The following is a 12,144-nucleotide window of genomic DNA, read 5'->3' as shown; positions in this document are numbered from 1 at the left end:
AGGTGGTATCTGAAATTAGGCGAAAAAATTTTTATATCATCTCTATCAAATTAGGTATGGCATTTCTACAAATAAGTCTTTCTAAGGGCATCAAAGGAGGAGTGATCAATTTATGAAATAAGTTTTTTAAAAAATTATGAGCTTGCAATATAAAGTACTAATTACATGTTTTCTTCCCTTGGTAAAAAAATTATTTGCCCTGAGTGGTTGAATCGTTGATCCATTCAATTTGGTCATCAGATCATGGGTTTCACACTAAAATGCATGTGTTGAAACTTTTGGAGGCTATAATTTTGCACTTTGTTGTCTAATTTGAGTGATATTTTTTTTTTGTGATTTTGCATAACTTTTCAAGATTTATGTGTCACCCCATTATTTTTTTTCCAAAAATTCTTTTTTTTGTCATCAAATTTAATTTTTGTCTTTTTATTTATAAAAAATTAAAAATTGAAATGAAAATATAAATTAGACCTAAACCATATATATACATATATTAATTACACCTAGAATATAATTATACATTATTATAATACGTGCACATTTATACATATAAATATATAATATACATAGCATTTGTTTGGCATCGTCATTGTTTTCAAAACTGGACCGGATTGGACGGGCGGACCAGAAAAATCGGGAACTGGTCAGGTGACTGGTTCCGTTTCCCCCCAAAACTGGATTTTCTCAAAAAAAGTTGATTTTGGTCAGCAAACTGCTGAACCGGGCGGTTAACCATTCAAACTGCTCGAAGGGTTTTGACTGTTTTATTTTTTTGTCAGAATAGGCCAACCATTCGGTTTGAATGGTCGGACCATTCGACTTGATAACCGGACCCCTGACTGGTTCGGTTTTAAAAACCATGGGCATCGTTGTCGTTGCTCCAGAAAATGGCGCCACATCACCACCACATCGAAAAAAAAAGGTGCTCCAAGAAACGGGTGTTTGTTTGGAACCATTTTTCCATAAAAACGGTGCTCCAAGCCACGCCTTGGAAATCGGGAAGGCATGGCTTGGAGCAATGCCGAATTTGGTGTTTCCCGGAGCTGCAATTCATTGCTGCTAACATGGACGTGAGGTCGCAGTGACATGGCACAAGATAATAGGTACTAGTGCTGAAAATGTTTCCTGGAGCATTGGTACCAAACAGAAAATGTTGCTGTTGTTTAGACTTGTTCGTGGGCTGGGCCGGGTTGGGCTCGGGCCGGGCTTTGACTCTTTATTAATAGAAAAATGTTAGGCCCGAGCCCAAGCCCGAAGCCCGACCTAATAAAAGAAATTCAAATTTTTCCCTATTCAAATATAAATTATCTATTTTAATTCATATGGTTTTTCCCCTATTTAAATGAACAATAGGCCTACTAGTGACTCAAGAACCTTCTCAAATCAAAAATTTTATTCAAATGGACATCACATAGGATTTTTACTTAGGTTTAACTATAGGTCGGGTCGGGCCGGGCTATTTTGGCAAAGCCCGAGCCCGGCTCGAATTTTATGCGGGCCGGGCTTTTTGGCCCGAGGTTAAGCCCGCGGGCCAAAAAGCCTGTTCAAGCCTGTCCAGGGGTCGGGCCGGGCCGTCGAGCCACCCGGCCCATGAACAGGTCTACTATTGTTCCAGGAAATGTTTCACCTGACAGCAACATTTCCAAACAAAAAAAACGGCACCGTTTTCTCAAAAAACAGTATGACCAAGTCACACATAAAAAAAACAGTACTGCATCTACATATACATAATGTGCTGCTGTGTCATGATTTGACCCGTCTGAATGTCTGACCCAGAGGTATGTGAAACTACAAACTCACGACCTGAAGGCAAAAACGGTTTAACCTACAGGTCAATTTTTAAAACACTAGTCAAGTGGATTGGATAGGAACCTGACCTTGGTGTGGGTCATCTTAAATCCATCTCGATAAGAATAGATTGACTAACTGAATCTAGAACCCAGAATCAATTAAACTCATCTACGCCTATAAATATATTGGGCACAATTGTCTAACTTGTGCAAAGTTATTTCAGTCATTTTTGCACTTACATAAAAAAAATGCCATTCTTCAAAATTCTGAAGGGTTATGATTGTTCAAAGTTCTTCGAGTATCATCTTTTGGCTTTCCAAAAATTGCCTTAAAATAAAATAGAAAAATAGGAAAAGAATTAATGGGATAGTAATTAGGCTCAGTCTAGGAAGAACACAAATACAAATACAATTATATGCAGAGTGCAAAACTTTGTATACGAGTTTACATTCTAGATCACACATTGTCCTACCGTGAAATACTGAAATGCCAACACTCTAGCGTTTTGACCAAACTTTCAGTTGATGCGATATTTTGTCTTTAGCATATTTGTATATGTTGCTCCACATGGTACATGGTACAGTATGTATACAATAATTCTAAATCTTGTATTTGCATCATAAGTATTTGTATTTACACTCTTCCCAAACAAAACCTTAAGTTTAGAAGTAGAACATTAACTCATTCTTAATTTCGTATAAAAAATGATAAAACTAAACTCTAATGTTTGAGAAATCATAAAAAAGATGTGATGTGGCTCTAGACTCTAAAAGCACTAGCTCCACTAGGAGAGAAGTAAAGATAGTGTGATATGAGGGAAAAGTAGGATTTTAGGTAAGAATAAAATACACATATCCTATTCTAAGTGCTACACGATTTATCCAATATTAGTCTCTGTTTGGAGCCTAGGTGTATGAACCGTGCATATTTGTATTTATAGTGAACATATATATATATTCGTATTTGTACTTTTCCTAAAAAGAGAGTCTTAAAAAAATATGTAATTACTGCTAAGTAAATTATTTAAAATACTGTAATTATTTTAAATAAATTTATAGTGAACATATATATTCGTATTTATACTTTCCAGCCAAGTAAATTATTATATACTAATTACTGCTATTTAATTATTGATAATTACTGATAATTAATTACTGTATTTGGTAATTATTATTAATTACTGATAATTAATTTGTATATATATATATATATATATATACACATTAGTGTTAAATAATTACTGCTAATTGCTGTATGATGCACTTTTAATTATTTATAATTAAATGAAATTTTCTGGTAATTAAAAAATAATTATTGTTAATTTCTGTATGATGCACTGTTAATTACTATTATTTAATTAACAAATATATTATACTCTATGATACACTCTTAAATAATACTGTTTTTTAACAAATATTGTAAACTAATTAAAAATACTGTAATTATTAAAAATATTGATAATTAATAAATACATTACTGTTAATAGATGTTGTTAATTAATAAATATTACTGTACCAACACCATATATTAAGCGAAAGTTAATGATTTACTGATTTACATTTTAAAATACTGTAATTATAGTTACTGCTAATTACAATTTAAAAATAATTTATGTACAATTTAATTATTGTTATTTGTTGTTAATTACTATCTTAAAATTTAGTTACTGTGAAACTTAAAAGCATATTAAAAAATAATTACTGTTATTTGCTGTTAATTACTGATAACTGGTATTCGGGTCGGGCTTTTGAATAGTCCGCATTCATTTTAACATTAAATACTGTTGTGGACCTCTCCGTGAAAGTTGGTTGCTTTGATGTTGATCTTGACAGTTAGGAATCAATGTGTTTGTTCGTGTTTTGGTTTGAAATATAATACCATCAACATATGCCAAAGTTTCTCATTTAATTGTGTTGTCTTTAGAAATTTGTTGTGTTAACCCCAAGGATGTACGGTAAGTTGTGAGGGTTTGGTTAGAGGTTGTTGGCTGAGAGCTGAAGTTGGGATTTAGGTCGAATATTGGGCCAAGTTTGTTAGGGTTTAGCCGGAGGTTCAACTCTTATGTAGGCTATAGTTTGGCCTTATTCATGCTTCTGTGCTCCCACATTGAAATAGGGTGATCTTTTTCAGGTGGCCCGGCCCAATAATTATGGGCTTGGGCCTAGGTTTAAGTTCATGCCTAGAAAGATATGGGCCTACATTAAGCCCACAAATATCTGGTCTATCATGTAATGGATTTAATGACTTAGATTCAAACCCCGGTTCGGCCCATGATCACCCCTGCATCATGCATCTAAAAGTGAATCGAATTCTGAAATGTAAAACAGTGAGGGATGGTCGGCCCATTCCGGGTGTCGTAATATAATAGTGTTGAATGACTTTTCCACCATCAACATAGCTTTTTTCCTTCAATTGTTTTTCATTTTTCTATGCATGTGTTTAAAAGATGGTTTCACCGACAATGCACAATTGTGTGGATTCTGAAGGTGGGCAGTCTTATACATTTAAGGGATGTCTAGAGGTTTAAATGTCAGAAACTCTCATAATAATAACGTTCTTCAAACATGGGGCTCAACAAAGTACAAAAGGTGGGCAGTCTTGTACATTTAACACGCTCTACTGATTGAGTGTATACATATTTTGAACCTTAGGCTGTGTTTGGTTGCAGCGAAATTTTATTTAGACTAGACAAATGCTAACTATGCACCATTAATAACTTTTTCCTGACCCCTTTTTCCCCAAAATGCTGGTTGTGAGATTTGATTCTATGTCATCATTGGAACTACCATGCAGATACATGGCCATGTCTTTGTTTTTTCTTTTACTACTTTTACTGACATGTTTTATCGTAATTCTTCATACGTGAGAAGTGGGAAGTTCCCACTCTCAATCTCTTCGTAAAAAAACACAATATGAAACCATTTTCAAACTTCCTGCATATTCACTCTAACCTAACTTTCTGCACATTCAACTGTGTCTGCTGAACTCTTAAGGTTTTTGCTTCGGGAACATGCAACTTCAGAGAATTCAAGAACTCAGAGAACTCTCAAGGTGTCTGCCAAACTCTCTAGTTGTTTGCTTTGTGAATTTCCAAATTCAAAAGTCTACAACTCAAAAAATTTTGCAACAAGTCTGTTACTCAGAGAAGCCTTATATTCAGCATTGGTGCCGCATTGAAGGTCTCCGGTTCAACTAACTTTCAATGGGTTAGTGTATTATCATGCTAGCTTTATGATTAGTGTTTGAATAGTTATTTAATGCTCAATCTATTATCTCTGTTTGTTCAATAGTTTTTATTTAGAAAATTCTCTATTTTATACTTATTTCAACCTTTGTTAATAGTCGTTCCAATTACTTTATAATAGTTCTCTTTTATTTCAATCCATGTTTTCATGATCGTCAACCACAAGCAATCTGTATTTATATTCTAATAATTATTGAAAAGTTATTTTTTGAAATAAATAATTTCTAAAATTATAATAATTATTTAAAATATTAAAATATAAATTTAACATTATTGATTTCATAATATAAATTTAATATTATTAATTTCCCGTAGTTGGTACGGGGTCATTTACTAGTTTGTATTTATAATAAATATATTCGTATTTGCACTTTTCCTAAAAGGAGAGCCTTAAAAAAATATGGCAGTATCATATCCAACTAATTAAAATGGAGAAAACATTTTTTTGCTAGTAGAATGCCACCTCCAATGAAATGTGAACACATCAGCATTTCAAAAGGACAGTTGATATGATGGCTTGACTTATTGCGAATGTCGGCTTGTTCTACGTCTGCAGTGGTGGAAAATGCTACTTCACAAAATGAAGCTTCATTCACTTTAGAGTATTTTTTTAAAACATAAAATAGGTTATCCTAAACAAGAAAAATAAAAAAAAATATATGTAGAAATTGTCAATTAACCGGTCAAACTACTCCTGGTAATTTGGTTCATAAATTGGGCCATAGTATGAACTGGCCTACTAAAGCCTTACCCATTTATAAAAATGAAAATGGATGGATCGTCCAATATACCCTGATTTCATATTTTCAATCTTACCCTCTTAAAATGTCTGAAATGAGTAAGACATCCTGATTTTAAATTTCCAAGACTGCCCATTAAACATTCCCTCTCTGCCTTTTGTTATTTCCTCCAAACATTTGTTGGACGATAGTATTAGAACTGCAGAAGATCTGAACGGACGAATAGAAGATTTGAACGTATGAGCAGAAAAATCTTAACATTTTTTTGACACTTAACAGAGATGAAGTGCAAAGTGTTCCTCTGGTTTAAGTTCGATGATAGTGAGAGAACTGGCAATGCCCATAGGAATCAAGATCACGTCCTCATGTTCCTCATCTTGGAGAGTACAGACAAATCAATCAAACACCATTGAGTGTTAAAAGACTATTGGAGAGTTCAAGACTGCTGCTTAGAAAGGACGATTCAGATCCGTTGGCTTGGCTTCAGCCATTACTCGGTAAGTTTACTTTCTATTTAGTTTTGTTTTTTACTATTCTATATCTATATATTGGTGGTCGTTTAATACTAATCAAGCACCATTAACATTGTTAGGATACAGTTCAACGACTATTGGTTGGATAGGACAAATCAAATCCATTGGCTTCAAGCATTACTTGGTAGTTTACATGTTTATTTAGTCTTGCATGTTCTCGACTTTTTTAACAAAAAAAAATCCAGTTTAATGCAAGCCATTTACCTCATTGTTGAATAATTATAATATGAAATATCATTTATTTATTTGATGGAAGAGAATGTGATGGAGGAAGATTTGACCCGACCCCTCGGCCATGCGACACGTGGAAGTAATCGAGAGTGACCTGGCAGAAACGTCAACTTGGCACGGCAGCAGGCCCATAACCCGAGCTCCGAACTAAAGAGAGCCGAGCTCCCTCGAAGCAACCTACAAACCAAGCTCCGAACTAAAGAGTCCCAAGCTCTCCCTTCGAGGTCCTGAGCCTTACAAGGAGCACCAAAGGCAGAAAACCCGAACTACCCACCTAGGGGCAGTTCGGGCCATACTCCTATCCGAACTCGAGACTTCACATTAAAAGACCACTTCGGCTCCAAATTGCCTGACTGAGCAATCGTACCTGACGCCCAGGAGACCGTACATGGAGGCGGCGCACCTAACCGATCAGAGGACTGACACATGACAGCCGCCATCCAACGACCACCTGCCACCGCCATCCCAGACGGACAAAGGCGGCCCTGGCAACTAGTAGTGGAGGTTATGACACCCAAATTGGCAGTTGACAGAAGGAAGTGACCCGATCTGGCAGAGGTAATGATGCCCGAACTGGCAGAGGCATGGAAGTGAGCACACAGGGTGATTATAAAAGGCCCCCATCTCACAAAGAAGAGGGTATGTGATTCTTGCATTTTCTGGTCTTAGAATTCCTCATTTCCCTTGCCTTCTGAAGAGCACTAACTTGAGCTTCGGAGTGTTCCAACCGGGTTCCTCCCCGGAAGCCTCCATTTTCTTCCTCGTTTTAGGCACCTCCGATCTCATCAGAAGCGAGGTAACCGACAGTTAGGACAGACCGGATCGCGCATCATCAATTGGCGCCGTCTGTCGGGTGAGCTCGGTGCTCCCAGGTCGGCTGAGTCCGAGCCCCGTGAGGTCGCACCCAGTTCAGTATCTCTTCTAGTTAGGCCAAGCGCGAACTGAGATGAAGAGCCCTGGAACCTTCACGTAGATGGCTCCTCAAGCCAACAAGGCAGCGGAGCCGGTGTAGTTCTCCATGGTCCGAGTGGCACGAAACTAGAGTATGCACTACGCTTTGAGTTCACGGCATCCAACAATGAGGCAGAATACGAGGCGTTGATAGCAGGGCTAGCTCTGGCGCAAGAGGTGAAGGCAAAACACATAGTTATCTGCAACGATTCCCAGCTCGTGGTCAACCAAGTTACAGGGGAATATGAAGCCCGCGAGCCGGCTATGATCGCCTACTTGGCAAAGGTAAGAGAGGCACTGCTTAGCTTCCAGTCACACTTCATCAAGCAAATCCCGAGGTCAGAGAACACTGAGGCCAACGCCCTGTCCCGGCTAGCCAGCACCAGTGACAACACCATGAGAACTGTGTACATAGAGGAGTTACCTCGGCTTAGCATTCTCCGGGGGGCAGAGGAGGTCGCTCCTGTCGCCCAAGCAGAACCGAGCTGGATTGATCCACTCGCGAGCTTCCAGCTACATGGAACCCTACCCGCGGAACGCAACGCCGCCAGGAGGGTAGAGCGTCGGGCAACCAAGTACGTCATGATAAACGGACGGTTGTACTGAAGATTCTACATGCTCCCCTACCTACGCTGCTTGCGACCTCCCGAAGCCGAGCTCGTACTCCACGACATTCATGAAGGCCTATGTGGCGGACACTTGGGGGGCAAGGCCGTCGCTCAGAAGGCACTACGACAGGGGTACTATTGGCCAACAATGAAAGCAGACGCCGTTGGGCTAATCAGGAAGTGCGAGAAGTGCCAGAAGCACTTCAATATTCACCATCAGCCCGCCGCCAACCTCAAGTACCTCACCAGCCCATGACCCTTTGCACAATGGGGTATCAACCTACTCGGGCCATTCCCGCCAGCAACAGGAGGAAGGAAGTTCCTAGTAGTGGCAGTAGACTACTTCACCAAGTGGGTTGAAGCTGAGACTCTCGTAACCAACACCCGCTTTGGGCTACCTCGGGTGTTGATCTCCGATAACGGAAAGCAGTTCGAAGACATCAAATTCCAAGAGTGGTGCCAAGGCATGGGGATTTGGCAAAACTTCACGTCAGTTGCGCACCCACAAGCAAACGGTCAGGCAGAAGTCACAAACAGAGCTATCATCCACGGACTAAAATCCAGGCTAGACTGAGCTATAGGGTTATGGGCAGACGAGCTGCCCAGCGTCCTATGGGCATACCGAACTACAGAGAAGACCACCACTGGAGAAACTCCCTTCAACCTCACCTATGGCATGGAGGCAGTGATCCCAGCCGAAATCGAAATTCCCTCACTTCGGTTGGAAGCATACAACGACAATACTAATAACGACGAGCTACGTACCAACCTCGACCTACTTGACGAGGTAAGGGACCTCCCATACATTAGAACCGCAGCATACCAGCAAAGGGTAGCTTGGTACTACAACGCCAGAGTTAAGAAACGAAACTTTCGCGTCGGTGACCTGGTCCTCCGCAAAATCATGGTACCTGAGCCCGACGCTGGCAAACTCGACCGAACTGGGAAGGACCCTTCCGAGTGAAGAGAGTACTCGGGGGAGCGTACGAGCTCGAGACCCTAGTGGATACCCCGGGCATGGAACATCGTCAACTTAAGACGGTTTTACTTATAAGTTTACAAACTAAGCAGGCCATGAGCCACTGCTGAGCTAGCAAAAACCTCGGCACCCTAAGGCCTAGAATGCCGAGCTAACAAGGACCTCGACACCAAAAGGGGCAGAATACCGAGCCAAAGATGACCTCGGCACATCATCGACGAAAGCAATCTGGGGCGGAGAACAGATCAGGCACATAACCTTATTATGTTAACTCGCCTCGGGGCATGTCTAGCAGCTCGGGTATAGTCACTTCGGCAAATGGAGAATACTTGCACAACATATTTGAACAGAAAAAATACTTCATTGCTAAATGTTTGCTTTACAGTGCTTAAAAAAAAACAAACAAAAAACACAAACGAGCTCACAAGCCCAGAGGTCAATCTTCCTCGCCTTTAGAAGGGATTTCGACAACACCCGAAGGACCCACTTCGTCTTCGGAATCCGCATCATCATCAGCTGCGGCAGCCATTTCCTCAGTGATGCGCGAGGTGGTTATGGCACTGGTATCGAGGTCGGGGTACGTGTTCCTTATCATCCATCGGCTTAACTTGAAACTTCGTCTGTACGAGCCCACCATCATGTCGTCAAAACGTAGCGAGGCGATATAATCCTCAACGACTTTTGCCTTCACCTCCTCAACAGCCTAAGAAAAGATCTGCGTCTTCTCCCTAATGTCTTCCTGAAGGTACTCGACCTGGTGCTCCAGGTCCAACTTCAGATCAGCCATATGCCTCACCACCATTCCTAAGGTCTCTTTATCTCTTTGAGACCTCGATAGCTTAGCCTCGGCAACTTTTGCCCGTCTCAAGTGTCTCTCCGCCTGGATCGCCATGGCGTGGATAGAGGAGTTCACCTGCCAGAACGAGGACAAATCAGCTTGGCAAAAAAAAAAAAACCCACTTTGACTTACCACCATGGCATGAGTTGCAGCCCGAGCACCTATGAGATTGGTAGGGAGATCGGCCCACTGCGTGACCTCCTCAGGACAAGTGGCGGCCTTGCTTTTTCGGAGAGCGTAGCCTAGCGTCAACATGCTCCCAATCCCACCGTGGCTCCTCGAGCCCGAAGGCACAGCCCAGGCATAAGGAGCCCCTGTCGTCTCCTAAACTGAAGGGGGCACCTCGGGCTCTTTAGGAGACTCCGTCCTCGATACCTCGGGCTCCGCCACCCGGGAAGGATCGACACGAACTCGCTTAGCAGCTCGCTTTTTCCGCTTCATGCCAGCAAACAAGTTCGCACCTCGAGTCTTGTTTGCCTCCATAACACCTGCATAAAGGAGCTCGACGTCAGAAGATGGGAATAAAAGCAGAAACAAAAGTATCTAAGTAAGAAACCTACCTGAACTTACCGGCCTGAATGAGTTTATCCTCCGTCAAATAGGCTTTGCATTTTAGCCCAAGCCGGGCCCAGTCCCGGAGGCCCTTCACTGTATCTTCATCTAAAACAACACCGGGGTTAGGAGCGGCCAAATCCCACTCAGTAGGAAATGGCCACCTCGTAGCACTCTGAACCACGAAGTAGTCCCGCTTCCACGTCGGGACCTTGTTTGGGAGATCGTGTAAGAGCTTGAAACTCGGGCAAGGTGACAAGTAGTACGCCCTCGTACGCCCGAGCAGGGGACCCGCTTGTTTCTTAAGCATGAGAATAGTGGAAAAAATTTCTAAGTCCAAAGGAAGGCAGTGCTCACAGCAAAGGGAGATGGTCCCGACAAGGTTGCGGATAGAGTTCGGGTGAAGCTGACCTATAGTGACGCCGAAGTGGTTCATAACCTCAACGATTAGGGGATGGAAGGGAAGGCGCATCCCGACAACAAGCTACTCCCGGAATATCACGATCTCATCCAGACCGTGCTCCCAAGTAAAGTCGCCCGAGGGTAAAAAGTAAGTATACTCCCCAGGCAGGTTGTATTGGACGATAAGGGACCAAAAACTTTCGAACGTCATAGTAGAGGATCCGAACTTGTTTGGCACCCGACCTCAATGAGAGGTGGATGCCAAACTACCCGAGGTGACTCGGCCTGTGGGCTCAAACTCGAGCTCTTCCTCGAGCTCTACCTCGGGCCCCGCCTCGGACTCACTAAGGCCATCGGGGGCAGCAGCTCGGTTCGTAGAACTAGCGTCTGACCCCCCAGAGGGCTATCCGTGCTACTAAAACTAGACATCAAAAACAAAGAAGGTTGAGGACTCACCAGGAAAAGCTACCAAAACTACGGACGAGTGATCGAACTACGAACGAGTGACGCGAGCTGTCCGACTTGGACGCGAGCTCAAGGAACAAACGCTGAAGGATAATAGAGGAAAGTGACTGGGGGTCCCCCCACTATTTAAAGCCATTGTACCCGCGCATCAACAGACAAGATCGAAACCATCCAATGGCTCCCCGCAAAGTCAGCTGCACACTCCCCGACGAAAAGACACTTTGGCGCGCATGTTCGAAAATTCGGAATTGTTTGGCGCGCCCATTCAAAAATTTAAAAATTTGAAAATTGTTGGTGCGCGTGAGCCACACGCAGCTTGGACTGACCCCTGGTCAAGCTAAGCCAACCCCGGTTGAGCCAAGAACACAAGTAAACCGGACCAGAAAAGTTCCTGATCAAGGCCAAAGTGTCCCGAGGCAAATCCACCTGTCATCCCGTGAACTCCCCACGTCGGGTCAAGACCCTGAGCACGGGTAGTGGGGGGCAATTGATGGTGGAAAATTTGACCCGACCCCTCGGCCATGCGACACATGGAAGCAACCGAGAGTGACCTGGCAGAAACGCTAGCTCGGCACGGCAGCAGGCCCACAACCCGAGCTCCGAACTAAAGAGAGCCGAGCTCCCTCGAAGGAACCTACAAACCAAGCTCCGAACTAAAGAGTCCCAAGCTCTCCCTTCGAGGTCCTGAGCCTTACAAGGAGCACCAAAGGTAGAAAACCCAAACTACCCACCTAGGGGCAGTTCGGGCAATACTCCTATCCGAACTCGAGACTTCACATTAAAAGACCACTTCGGCTCCAAATCGTCTGA

Source organism: Nelumbo nucifera, chromosome 2, assembly GCF_055504915.1.
Source record: "Nelumbo nucifera cultivar China Antique chromosome 2, China Antique-T2T, whole genome shotgun sequence".
Lineage (NCBI taxonomy): Eukaryota > Viridiplantae > Streptophyta > Magnoliopsida > Proteales > Nelumbonaceae > Nelumbo > Nelumbo nucifera.
Note: the sequence above shows the minus strand (reverse complement) of the source record.